The 14,620-nt window shown below is 43.4% G+C and overlaps 1 long non-coding RNA gene across 1 annotated transcript in view; it reads left to right on the top strand.

Moving 5' to 3' along the window:
* Positions 1-11,638, top strand: part of LOC310702940 — a 33,493-nt gene extending 21,855 nt beyond the window's left edge. The window contains exon 3 of the long non-coding RNA XR_014523816.1: positions 11,413-11,638. This is a non-coding gene — a long non-coding RNA (uncharacterized lncRNA). The remainder of the gene's footprint in view (positions 1-11,412) is intronic.
* Positions 11,639-14,620: the final 2,982 nt, after the last annotated feature.

Consider the following 14,620-nt stretch of genomic DNA (forward strand, 5'->3'; position numbering starts at 1 on the left):
GCATCACAGATTTTGTTTACTAGTGGGTAATTAATTCTCCACATATGCTGGGAACATCTGTCGCGGTGACCTGCCATACTATCTGTGAAATGACTGCTGTGCGGCTCCTCCGCAGGCCATTAGCAACCATCGGAAAGAAGGCTTTCTCCTTCCTGCCCCCAGCCTGGGCAGTTTTTTACTTTTGCTCCAATCTGCCACAATGCAAGTTGCCCTCTACTCCTTCCTTCTGTCTTCTCGCTCAAAAGCCTATTAGGAAAAACCCCCATAGAAGGGGGGGCAGGGGAAGCAAGGTAGAGAAGAATGGGTTTAATTCCTAGGTAATCCTATCAAGCCGCTTCTCTCCTACCTTTCATTACCTCCAGCTGGTCACATGGGAACTCATGAGATACAGGGAAGAGCACATTAGGCAAAAGTATATCTGCCTCCTTCTCTTCCTATGGACAAATCCTAACATTCCCTATAATAAACCAAAGAGCCAAAGTGTAGGATATGATGATGAATTGGGGGGGGGGGACTTTTGTTGGATGGAAAAGAATGTCATCCTTGTTTTCAGCAAGGATGGGAAAGCACACTTAAGGTGGGCAGAATGGGGAATTGGGTTCATGTTGTTAACAATTGGCTTTTATGGAGATCAAGCAGCATGTGCAAAGCCTTTTATGTAAGTTACATCTCAGTGCTGAAGGCAGAGATGTATGTTTCCAAATTTTCTATTCCCACTGTTCAAATTCTGAATTCCGAATTTTGAATCCTGAACTCATGTTTGTAGTTTGAATATTACCCCTTTCGCTCTGCTTTCCAGATTTAAAGGCTTCTGACGTGTTAATATTTCTCCATTGTTTTATTTTTGCCAGGTTCCAGATACAAAACTTCACAAGCTCTCAGCTTTCAAATACTAATTACCGCTGCATTTTGTCTATTAAATGTTGTCAGATCCTAAGACTCATTGCTTGTTATCTACTCGCTCCTATAAGATAATAAAGTGCCACTTCAGGTCATGCTGTAAAACATTCCAAGACCAAAAAACAAAAGCCTTTCAGCTTAGTAGAACAATTGGAACCAATCCACATACACCAAAGGATGTTTGCCTTAACTTCTGTGCTGTGTAAACATGAACAGTTCTCCATATTGGGACCATCTTCAAAGGCAGCCCCAGGTGCAATGCATGGCAATAGTCTAACCTGGAAGTTACCAGAGTATAGACAACTAAAGCCAGACTGGACCCAGATGACATCAGAGCTGGGCTACCAGCTGAAGCTCGTGGAAGGCCCTCCATGCCACCGAGGGCACTTGCAGCCCAGAACAGGGATCAGACCAGAGACAGGAAGTTCTGTCTTAGGTCTGCCCCAAAGCTGCGCCTCCGAAGCACCTATGATTGGCTACTGAGCCTTGCAAGTGATTCCCAGCTGTTAGTGCAGCCAGAGGAGCAGGAAGTGACCCCTCCTTTCATGCCAAGACCAGGAGGATGGAGTGCATGCTTTCCATGGGCAAGGAGGCTGCAATCACCACTCCCCATGATTGCAGAGGGAAATGGGTACTCTTACTCAGCCATCAACAACTAGAGAAGTTATAGTCAAAGTCCAGAGCCAAATTAAATATTACATTAATCATGCAGTCTACGTAGGCTTGTTGCTTCAGGATGCAACCATATGGACGCTTGAGAATAAACACTGGTGTACAGTGGTACCTCGGGTTACATACACTTCAGGTTACATATGCTTCAGCTTACAGACTCCGCTAACCCATAAACAGTACATCGGGTTAAGAAATTTGCTTCAGGATGAGAACAGAAATCGTGCTCTGGCAGCACAGCAGCAGCAGGAGGCCCCATTAGCTAAAGTGGTGCTTCAGGTTAAGAACAGTTTCAGGTTAAGAACGGACCTCCGGAACGAATTAAGTACTTAACCCAAGGTACCACTGTATACTGTAAGACGTCATTGCACTGGTTAATTGCGCATTACAGTGCTGGACTGCAACTTTAGCCTTTGGCTAACACTTTGCGAATTCACGACTCCCTTCGCCTGAAATCAGCACTCAGGTGGCCAAGCTCCATTCAGATGCCATTGCATAATCAGGCGCTTAGAATTTCAAGCATTGTCTTCAAGGGCACGTAGAAAAAAATTTCTACAGAGAAGCAACTTTATTTATCCCCATAGGACTAGATTATGCCAGAATGAGGAGAGAACACCTGCATCTCCACTAGGACACCTGCTTATGCAATAAATGCCACTTCACTAGCACAGCCGCAGTCTGTCAATGAGGAAGGGAGGGAAAAGATGCAGACTGCTAAGAAAATTAGTCTGAAAGTTCACAGCACAGGCAGCAGGGCTTTGACTCTGGCAAAGATCTCACCTGCACTCTCGTTCCTACTGTTGAGAGGCATTGCGGTGCTTGCTATTTTAGTTTTTCTTTATTAAAAAAACACTATTATATTTAATTGATGCTTCTTTTTGTTCCTTTTTATTGTTGTCGTTGGTCCTTTTATGGCACATTTGTTTTGTCCTGAAACTCAAGATTAATGTGCAGGTTTTATTGCCACCATGAACAATTTGGCTGTTTCATTTGGTTTCGGCCCTGTTTAGTATCTTGATGCCAAATTTAAAGGACTTTGCCAGATCCTTTGGTAATATAAACTGGATTTCAGCTATGTCAAAACAGATCACATAGATTCACTTGGAGGGCATGCCTGGACCGTAGATTTTTGCACTATTTGATTCAGTGTTGTACATTGCTAAGTCACAGGGAAAGGAGTAGGTTTTTGTATTTAAAAAGGCATGACTTTTCCTCCTGCTTCAGAAATACTACTACTGCTAACAACAGCAACAAATCTATGCATTTTACATGCATGCCAATATGATTTGCAAACATATAGGAGCGTCTAAAATAGTTTTTAAAACAGCGCAAAAATAACTAGATTGCTTTATTGCATTTTACTTAACCGTAACTTTTGTTGAAATATTATGCTATTGAAACTTCTACTTTATTGAAACAGTTATTTGGCCTACTGTGCTGATCTGTTTTGCTTTGTCTCTGTATTTTAATCTTAATGTTAATGTTTTTAACTGCCTGAAGTCTTTTTTTTTTTAAAAAAAAAACTGCTCTCATCTGAAGTCTTGCTTCCCCCATAGTTGCAGCTTTAGATTCCAGCAGAAATCAAGAAGGGCTCAGTCTCTCTAGCTATCAGCTTCTAGCTCTCAACTCACACACATTCTGGCTTTCGTCTTTCTCACTACCAACCAGATGAGGGTGGAGCCCATCCATTTGCCCTCTGGCACAGAGCAACTTCTTTTGTTGTTCTAATGATGATACCTAGGTCTATTAACTCTAGGGTTGCCATATTTCAAAAAGTGAAAATCCGGACAGAAAAGTTGTTGAGCTTCTGCTTTATTTTGGGAAAGTTGTTAAGCTATTGGGGGGGGGGGCGCTACAGTAATCTGAGTATGTTCGGGATATTCCGGACATATGTCAACCCTAATGAACTCACAACAAAACTTGCCTGACTAGTTCAACTATGGAAGCCTCCTCTAGATTTTAACCTTTGCTGGATCCAGGATTCCAGGAATTAGAAGGGACATTATACAGACTGACCCCTGCCACCAACAGACAACAATATGAAAACAGATATTAGCAGGCTCACTTGACACCCATGTTGGTGACCCCAGCAGAGATATTGTAAATCAATCAATCAATCCCAAGCCTGTGGTTGCTGGTTCACAGTAGATATCTGTAACATCTCTTGAAAGTTTCCTGGATAAATGGAAATAATACAAAGGAAAATAAGTCTAAGTCAAGCACTCATCTCTTCCCATTCATCTCCAGGGGACTCGAAGCAACTTACAGGTGGCTGGATTGTGCCCCAGTTTATTTTTGAAATAATGGGCGGTTGTTCCATTACACTGAGGATTGGTATGCTTTTCTGTAAATTAATTCTGAAGGGTCAGCAGTATAATTCTCTTGTGAAATGAACTGCCGTGATAGCTGCCTAGGTATACAGCATTAAAAGTAGTCGGGGAGAGTGATACTAATGCCCAGGAGAGTTCTTCATAATTAGCTGTCATTTATACAGCTACTTTCTTCAGCACATACAAAATGTACATAATTACAATGTGCTACTAGTGGATCCATCCTAGGAAGAGTGGGGTGGGGGAATGCATCACCAAAGAAGGGGATGAAATACAGCTCAGCATAGTGGGAAATACTGTGACCAGGTGACCTGCATACCTGCTAAGTCTGCAAGACAGGTGCTAATGGTCATTGGGCAACTTCAGAGCCCTGGCTCTTCCTTTTATAGTTATTTATCTTTAAACCAGACTTGGCCTGGGTAGTCCTCCTTTCTTGGGCCAGAGCCTGTGAAGTAGGATATATGTCACCTGTCGGCCACCTTAGCAAGAGAAGTACTAAGCCCAGTCAACTGAATGAACCCAAATCCCATATGTGTGATAAATTAATTATCTGCATCAAGCTGTGTGGATTGTTGCTTCTTTAAGCAAAGTGAGGCAATTGTTTTCACATGTCTGGGATGGGAAAGCTGTGGCTCTCCAGATGTTGTTTGACTACAACGTCCATCATCCCTGATTGCTGGACTTTGTTGGCTGAAGCCAACTGGAGTTGGAGCCTAACATCGTCCAGAGGGCCACAGGCTCCCCATCCTTGGCATACAGTAGGATAAAAAGAATGTGGCAAAAAGAGAAAGCCATGCTGGTTTAATTGATTTATCATTTTTGATTCCATTTCCTGTTTCCTCTTTGGTATCAAAGGCTGTTGTGTTGACCTCCCAATGTAAGAAGTAGTAGAAAACAGGTAGAAAGGCTGGGCTGAGCCAGGAATTTGCATTGGAATGCAAAATATGAGTAAAGGAAGCTGTCTTATGCCTAGTCAGACCACTGGTCCATCTCTGTATTGTTGATGTACAGACTAGCATTTGCACCCATGCTAAGGAGGCTAGCTTAAGGAGGCAGGGCAGGGCGCACGGCACACACAGCTCTGCCCTCCATCACCTCGCTGTCACTCCCTAGCCTCTGCCGCTGGAGGTACTTGCCTCACTCTGCCCAGTGATAGGGCTGGGCTTGGCTGCTGCTGCATATGCTTGCAGGGGAGCACCTAGTATGTACCTACAGTATCACCTTGGCTCTCAGAGACTGTTCTGAAATCTAGAGACTTCCGGGTTTGTGCCTCCGGCAATGGCAGATTTCCTCTGACTGGGAGGAATCTGCTCCATGGAAATTTGGGTCTGGCCGCCACGGCGAAGGCGGAGACCCGTATAAATCACAGGCGGGAGAAGCCTGTGAACGTGGGATTCAGCGGGACCCTTTGCGCCTCCCCTACTCGCAGGGAAACCCAGTTTCGGGGATCCAGAGCGACGTGGGGCGAGCGGCGCAGTGCTTCGAATCGTCTGCTTCTTCCATGGAGCGGAGCCGGATAGCTGTTGCCAGAGAGCATTGACTTTTTCCTGTGGACAATTTGACTCCAAAGTAATTACCCGTGAGTAGAGCTGAGACGGGAGAATCGGATTTTAAAAGTTTAATTTGGCATCGAAACGGGGAGGTTCAAAACAGGAAGTCCTCCTTCCCTACTTGTAAACAGACTGAGGCAAGGAGGCTGTAGGCTGAAGTCTTGGAAAGCCTTTTGTAAAAGCCTAAATTTCCATCGGTAAAGAGCATAAAACCCCCATTGGAGGCAGGAGAAGAGGGGGGGAGTTGTGGACTGAGTATGCCTGCAGGAGAGAGTGAAGGGAGTTAAAATAAAGCCGCTCTGACCCTGGAAACGGGCTGCCAGTAGGACTGATGTTTTAGAATGTTCATTGACAGCACTTAGAACGTTCCTCGACAGCTAGCAAAGGAAGAGAAATACATTGTTTCTATTGTCTCCGGCTGCTTCTAAAAAGGAGTAAAAAGTAACTGAAATCTGAAATTAACTTTGGATTGTATAAGTTGTGTTTAAAGGGGACATTGTTTCCCTCTAGTGGAAATCTCTGAAATTGGTTACTTTATAAGAGCTGGGCTAGGGGGACTTCCAGCTGCAAGATAAGAACTGTGAGACTCTGAGATTGATCTTGAATTTCTCAAGTGTTATGGTAAATGGAAAGGAAAAAAACAGGTGAAATGCCGACAGAAGAGGCCTTAGTGGTCGCATTTGTGAAAATAAACGATTCGTTGGAACAGCTTCACAGGAAAATAGACAGCCTGGGACAAAAGGTGAACACCAACACAGAAACCATTCAGAGATCGATACAGGAATTTACTTCGACACGGCAAACTGCGGATGAAGTCAGGGAGAAAACCCTTGCTGCTGAATGTGAAACAATACAACTGGAGTGTGAAAGAGCCCCATCCATTCAAAGGCAATTCGATGTGACATCTGTTATGATGGAACTTAAAGAAAAACAGAAGAATTTGAGGACCAGAGCCCTACCTGAATTGGGAAAGGAAAGCCTGACAGAGCTTCAGGAGGAGACTGGACTAACATCAGTTGAGAAAGAGAGGCTTTTGGGGGCCAGTATGACCGCCAAAAATGTGAATTTATTTAAGGGTAACTGTGAAGGACATTGGATTGAAGAGAAGGGGGATTGGGAAATATGGACAAATCTGAAGTTGCTATTGTTGGGCCGAGTCGTGGTGGGGATGAGGGTTGCTGTGATACCGGGGATGTTGCTTTTGTTTCAAATAGTGCAAGTTTTGGATGGGATGGATTGTATCAGGAGGTGGCAGAGGGATGTTTTTGGAGTTGTTTGGCAGGGCAGGAAGCCTCGAGTAAAACTTAAGATATTGACGGATGCTAAAGAAGGAGGTGGACCTGCCCTGCCAGACCCCTAAACTTTGTTGTGAACCATCTGCTCTTTGCTGGCTGAGAGAATGGTTGTCTCCTGGAAGCACAGAAGTGTTGGATAATGGCAGATGAAGTTGATGGACTAGATAGAATTGGCGGAAAATACTGGCAAGATCCGAGACCAGGGAGAAGAGTCGGTGGAAGAAGACTGGGAAAAGTTTAAAGATTATTTATAGAAATATTGTAAAATTAATGAATGTTAGAAGAACGTTGGAATGAAGTTATATGGCTTCAGTAGAAATGTTATAAGGAATTAAGTATAAATAGATTAATAGAGTATTAAAGGGAAATAAGGTTAAAATGTGTTAAGATAATTATAGGATAGAAAACGGGAGGGTGGATAGGAATTGGAATTAAGTATAAATAGATTAATTGAGCTTTAAAGGGGAAAATATGGTTAGAATGTGTTAAGATAATTATAGGATAGAAAGCAGAGGAAGATGGAAAGGAATTGCTGAAACAATTAACAGAAGTGGAATACAAAAAGGGAGGTGTGAGGAGGTCGAGGAAATAAGGGAAAGAAAGATAAGATGTTGAAATTGAAATTTTAAATGGTTTTTGTCTTGTTTGTTTCTTTTATTATGTTTTTTTTTATTATGTTATGTTATGTTATGTTATGTATTGTATCGTATCGTATCGTATCGTATCGTATCGTACTGTACTGTACTGTACTGTACTGTACTGTACTGTACTGTATTGTATTGTATTGTATGTTTTTTTCTTTTTTGGCTTTTTTGTAGTGTTGTGTTTCATTTGTTGGAAATTTAATAAAAAAATTTTTTTTTAAAAAAGAGACTGTTCTGAAATCTAGTGAGCAATCTCTACCATCAACAACTGCATCCGGCTTAGGATCCGGAATCAAGTGAATGGGGCACTCTTTTGTTGTTCTGCACTTTCATTTGTGAATGTGTGCGCATGTGTTATATACACCAAAAGTCTAAGCAGATACCATTACCATGATAAATCACTTTTTAATCAGTAATAATTTTGCACTAAGTGCTGTGTAAATGCCCTTTGTTTCACTACTTAAACTGTCAACCGGACTAACAATGGGACTTCCAGAGCAGTGCCTGTCATTAGGAGTAGGAAGTAGGGAGGGAAGAGAGAAATCAATACAATTTTTAATTAAGGGTGCCTCATGACTAGAGCTCTTAAACAAGGAATTCTCCTTGTCAGAACATCTCGCCTTTAAACCCTGTTTCATATTCTGTCAGCTCAGAAGTTAACGGGCAAGGAAACGGAAGGGATTTACAATGGGCTCCTTTTCTGAAACAGGAAAGGATGGGCACGTGAGGGGAGATTCTAGATCAGGGGTGGTGGGGAACCTCTTCTCTGTCAGGAGCTGTGTTCTCTTGGGAGTAATCTGTCAGGGACACAACCTTGTGACCACAAGACTGCCTTTGGCCCCATCTGCACTGTGCATTCAAAGCTCTATTATACCACTTTAAACAGTTATGGCATTCCACAAAGTATCCTAAGAACTTGTTAAGAGTGCTCAGAGCTTTTAATAGACCCCATAAAGGTAAAGGGACCCCTGACCATTAGGTCCAGTCGTGACCGACTCTGGGGTTGTGGCGCTCATCTCGCTTTATTAGCCAAGGGAGCCGGCGTACAGCTTCCGGGTCATGTAGCCAGCATGACTAAGCCGCTTCTGGCGAACCAGAGCAGAGCACGGAAACGCCATTTACCTTCCCGCCAAAATGGTACCTATTTATCTACTTGCAATTTGACGTGTTTTCAAACTGCTAGGTTAGCAGGAGCAGGGACTGAGCAACGGGAGCTCACCCCGCCGCAGGGATTCGAACCAGAGTTACAATTCCCAGGATGGTTTAACAATCGGTACTTCTTCCCAGGGCATTCTGGAAATTGTAACTCTGTGAGGGGAAATAGGGGTCTCCTGACAATTCTCAACATCTTTAACAAATTACAAATTCTCAGGATTTTTTGGTGGAAGCCATTACTTTTAAAGTAGTATCCTTTTGCTTAAAATGTACAGATGGAGCCTTTCTTTCTTTCTTTCTTTCTTTCTTTCTTTCTTTCTTTCTTTCTTTCTTTCTTATGCCACCTTCTCTCTCCCCATTTCTGCCAGCCCCCTACCTCCCTATTCCTCTTCCTACCTGCCCAATAGACCTCTGGGGGAAGAGGGGTGGGGACCACTCTTTTGACTTTCATCTCTGTTTTCCTCCCTATCACTCTTCTCTCCCTTTGAGTTTCCCTGATACTCACCTTAAATTCGGCCACAAGAATGCATCTGTCAGGCAGCAGGTTCAAAACCCCTGAATGTAGAGGAAGGAATCCAGCACTCAGGCATCCCTCTCAGCTCAAGTGGGTTTATCAGACACAGCATAAAATCTGCAGATATTGATGTCCCTTGAAATTACTAGAGAGATCTCGCCCTTTAAAGGCTTTTTGAAATGATTTGATAGACTGTAAAACAGACGTTCTTGTCAGTAATATTTTACAATATAGATTTTTGTGTGTGTGTCGGTGGAGAAGAGGGAAAAAATGGTTCCTTATTCTTCTTGAATTATTTGTGCTATTGACTGCCTTGAGCTGTCTTGTCTTTGTTTTGTTGTTCTGCTTCCTCCTCAGCGATTTCATCTCCCTCCTTTTTAAGGGTTTCTGAGGCTGCTTTGGTTTTTATCCTATCTAAGAGAACTTGCTGGTTAAATTCCCTCCACCCTCCCACATAGCAATCAATGAAGTCAAACAAACTGACGATTAATATGAACAAGATAGACATGCTCTCGTTCAGTAGAAAGGCAGATCTTTGGATGGGGTGCAAATGGTTTAGGATCTATGCCTCAATTTAGGCCTGCAATTTGAACCCCAGGGTTTGGCAGTGGCCAGGAGTGTTTTTGCATAGCTAATGTAATGGGAATTAGGGGTTGCTTGTGCGTAAGTTGCCGCCACTCTCGGCGAGGTTGCCTGGAAAAACCTTTCCCTGGCTGGACAGTCCTGATTCCGCGTCTGTCTCAGTCACTGGCAGAATCTGTCAGTGGGCGTTTCCTGAACTTCTTCCAACATAAAAGTTCCTTGACGGATAGTCTCCGCCTAGCCTCCCTGCGCGGAAGTCTTCTGCGCAGGGTGGGTGTGGGCAGTGGAGGACCAATGCTCTCCCCGCTGGTCTCTGGTGAAGAGTCCTGGAGCCATCCCTCCGAAGCCTGCCTCCGCCCGCCTTTCTCCCTGGTGTAACGCTGATTTCCTTCCCCGGTCACTGAGTCCCCTCCTTTCCTGCTGGGACCTTCTCCAGCATCGCTCGGGAGCCCTTCCTCCACTCCTGACTGCGATGGCAGTTCCCTGACAGCTAAGGACAGTACACAAACTACACCTGTCCCTACCAGATCTGGCCACAATGACATGCTTTAGTTTATAACTTCTTTGGACTACTGCAACATGCTTTGCATGGGGCTGCCTTTGAAGATTGTTTACAAACTCCAGTTGCTTCAGAATGCTGCAACCAGGCAATTGACTGAAGCCAGCATGTGACTCCCAGGTTATCGCAGCTTCGCTGCCTGCCTGTCAGTTTTCAGGCATGATTCTAAGTGTTGGCTATTCTAATTAAGATTTGAAATATGCTATTCTCTCATATGAACCGGCCAGTGTGTTTTAAGACCCATCAGAGAGGCTCTTCTGTCTGTCCCACCAATATCTGAAGCACCATTGGCAAAGAACTTGAGAGATGGCATTTTTTGTTTCTTCTGCTAGGCTTTGGAACTGCTGCCTGACCCTCTCTCTTCCTGGCGATCTTCCATAGGCATTTTTATTGAGATAGAACTTCGGCTTCATATGATATGTTTGGAAATGCCTCATAGGAAGAAATTCATAATTGAAATCATCATCACAATCTGATTGATTGTGGCCATTCCTTTTTAAAGGAAAGCTTTTTTTAAAAAAGTCTTATTAATGTATTTTACCTCATCTTTTCTTTGGGGTTTTTTTTGGGGGGGGGGTTGCGTTTGTATTTTATTGCAGCTAGCCACTTTGAGCAGCATGTGGTGGAAAGGCTATACATTTACCAAATAGCCAAAAACTAAATAACAACCTCACAAGGTGGCATTTTTCCACACAAAGCTTGTCGCGTTTTTCCCATGAGTAGTCACTTCTCATACTAGACATGGGATACTACTGTCATTTATTTATTGAATTGGATTTGCTCTGACTATGGTATGGATCCCAGCTAGAAGCATCAGAGCACCATGTCTACTAAGCCAATGGGTTATAAATTTAGATTATTTTTGTAATCTAGTCAGAATTAAGTCCCACTATTATTTGCTCACGGGTTTCCAGCTGTACTCTGTAGTACAAACTATTGTGTATTGTGGGCCATGTGTCTTTCTCTTCTTGGTAAGACCAGTACCACAGCTAACAAGATAGGCCTGTTTCCTTTTGGGGCAGGAGATAATTTTTTATTTAATTGAAAACCAGGGGAGGTAATTGTAACTTACACACCTACAAAAATGCACAATGAGTTAATAAAGTTGTGTGGCCAAATTTTGAGGGAATGTATTGCTGTGAAGGCTAACACTTCCATGAGATTCTCAGTTTGAGCAGATGAAGCAGTAACGTTTTTTCCTTTCTTTCTTACAGACCCTCTTTCTAAAATAATGGCTTATCCCAAACCTGTTTGTTAGCAATGGTGGATGCGGCCTCCATCTGCATGAATTATCCCCACCTCCACACCTCACTACCAATAAGACAATGAAAAGCGGCGTTCCAGGAAGATTTTGCCTTTTGATCTCCTTTCTGATCTAATGTAATTGTCCACTGGCAGAAGCGCTGTGAGGTGCAGAATAAAGTAATGAAGCTAATCTGATTTCTCCCCCTGCAAACCCAGGATCTATGTGCCCTTTTTGTATTAGGTTCCTAATGAGATTCCCTGGCCTGCATTCCAGCAGCCAGTGCTGAGAGCGTAGGGAGGGCTTCCGCTTCTCACACAGGGGACCTGCCTCCATTTACATTCCACCCTTAATGGATGCAAACCTGCCTGCCCTTGAGTGACAAGGGACCATCCCTCTCTCCCTCCCCAAAAGAGAAAACATCCCGTGCTTGTGTGAACTGCAAAGCAAAGCTGGACATGGCAAAGCTGAGATACCGCAGAAGGGAAATGCCATTGTCCCTGGATTCATCAGAGGGAGCAACATCACCAAGACTTCTTCCCTCTGCACCAGAGGAAGAGTCAAGGCTTCCTCTGCTTGTCTGCCATTGGGCTCCTCCCTTTCTCATTGGTGGCTGAAGGCACCAAGGGTGAACAACAGAAAATGCTCTCTGGGTTCCTATGGACTTCCTCTGCAGGAGTCTTGCACAAAATTGTAACCCACCAGGTTAACTACAGCCTTGTGATCTGCTGGTCCTAGACAGACAGCTAAAGCAATAGGTTTATTGAGCTTGTGGTGAGATATCATATGAGGCTCGACTGCTGAAGACTTGCAGCTGGCTTGATGTATCACACATTGTTCAATCCTACTCATCTGTGAGTTGATTGTTACCAAAAGAAGGATGTTGCGCTGTGACTCAGGAAGGCTCTTTTATGCATTTTCTTCTTGTGAAAGGAAATCTGTCCCCTTAGGACCTTCCCAGAAATTCACCATCGGGGTTCAAAGGGGGAAGTAATGACTTTAAAGTACAGTGTTTGTTTGTTTTTTGTTTCTTTGAAAAAGGCTGTGTACACACTCCCATTTCCTCGGCACCCAGTGCTCTCCCATCACTGGTTTGGGGAGAAGGATACAAATGGCATTAGCCACAGCCCATATCCGGTACCTTGCCTGTTGTTCCTTATGAAATACTGCATTTTTATGCATTTCCCTCCAAACCAGCTTCTACCCAAATTGAGATAAAGAACTGCTTTTTAAGCCGCTAATGTGTACACAGCCAAAGCCCCCGCAGAGCTGAAAAGATACAAACAAGGGCTGAAGGGAATCATTTGGAATTGTATTTAACTAAGGTCTCCAGGAGCTATTTAACAGCCTCACTGTGTTCTCTGTGGACAGAGGCCTGCACCACAGAAGCACCATACATAATTCACTACAAGAGAGCCCCAGAACTAAGCAAAGAGGCTAAATTACCGATCAGTTGAAGAAAAAGTGTTCCCTTCAGGTCAAGGTTGAAATCGTTGGTAAACCAGCATGAAAGAGATCACGTCAGTCTCTGTGTAGGTACCCTAGTTCTGTCTGGTCTGTGTGGCTTAATTACAAATGCCCATATCTATCTATCTATCTATCTCCACGTTATTTACAAGTCATATTTACTCTCCAGTGAAGCTGACTGGTGTCTATGCAAGGTGGATGATGGGAAGGGCATCAATGTTTATAAAGCCACCATTGATTCTGTCACGAAAGGCCAAACAATGCCAGCCCAATAACGGCCTTGTATTCTGTTCGCGGGGCTGTCCTGTCAGAGGTGCGAGGCACTACAACTTAGCCTGAATACAAAAAACATCTCATTACTTCGCAGGACAGGCAACGCTGCTAGTTATCGGCAGCAAGTGTGTGACTTCAGGAGTACAGTTCATAGGGAGTAGATGCCATCTGGCTGTCATTAAGTGGCTGATTGGGCCTTCCTGTGATTGACTGGTGATTGATTGACAGGTATTCAAGAAAGGGAAGCAATGGGCGCTATGAGTCAGCTGCACGCGGGAGCCTTTTGTTTCAATCATGCTGCATGTATTGTTTCAGTCTTATATATAGGGAGCATTTTTCCGTGGGGGTTTTCCCCCAGTCTCTCCCTTTTTATTTTTTGCTCCTAGTGCATCAAGGCCTCTGTTTGAAGTACGCTGGAGGTAAGATGAGAGATGGGATGGGATTGAGAGAAATGCAGTGAGGGAAAAGGAAATTAAAAAGAAGAGTTATGGCTTGAATTTAAGAGCTAGTATATATTGACGTATCACTGACAAACAGCTCTCCCAGATCATGGTTCTGGGGGGGAAAGGAACGGGATGGGAGAAGGTACCCCAATACGATTATAGCTAGGCCCATGACACAAATTTGCATATGCCAATCAATATGTATAGATGCCTCTGGGCAAATTAAGGTGTAATGTACCTAGTCCCTTTGTAAGCAGAAAATAAGTTTTTAAAAAGAAAGGAAAAGAACAGGAAAGCTCAAGCACAGCACAAAGACCTGGGCCACCTCACCCCCCTCACCCCAAAACACCCTACTTTTCTAGTTATAGCGAAGGAACAACCAAGAGAAAATATGGTAATCAAACCGACAGGGACACTGAAGAAAGAAAATGCTCAATATATTAAAATATATTCTTGATTTTTTATTTTATTTTATTTTTATTTTATTTGTAAAGGAGGAAAGATCTGAATCTCCTAAGGACCCAATGGCTGATGTCTGTATTGTTCTGCAGTTTTATACATCAGGAGTCAATATGACTACTGCATCTTGGGGGTGGGGAAGGGGGGGAGAGAATTTAAAAAAAATAAAAAGATGGTCTCCAAGCAGTTTATGAAGTGATAGATCATATATAAATAGGTTGTTTGCTCTCAGTACAGATGCCATCATTGCTAACTACTTTCAGGCTCTTTGAGAGCTAAATAATTTCGTAATGCATCATTGAACATTTAGTTGCTTGGATAGCAGATGGTTTCAGGGGTCCATCTGCTCACAGCAATGTTCTCAACAAGCCCCCTTCACCTTCACCAAAAGGTTCGGAAACGTCGGAATATTCATTCTTCACCACAGGTGCCTTTTTTTTTTTTTGGAGACTGCCATGTGCAAAGAGTTGGTAGCGGACTTTTATTCAGGCAAAGGTGGCTAGATCCAGTGCATTTAGTATGTGTTGACTCGAAACA

Source organism: Podarcis liolepis (assembly GCF_965112155.1).
Source record: "Podarcis liolepis genome assembly, chromosome: 3".
NCBI classification, from domain to species: domain Eukaryota; kingdom Metazoa; phylum Chordata; class Lepidosauria; order Squamata; family Lacertidae; genus Podarcis; species Podarcis liolepis.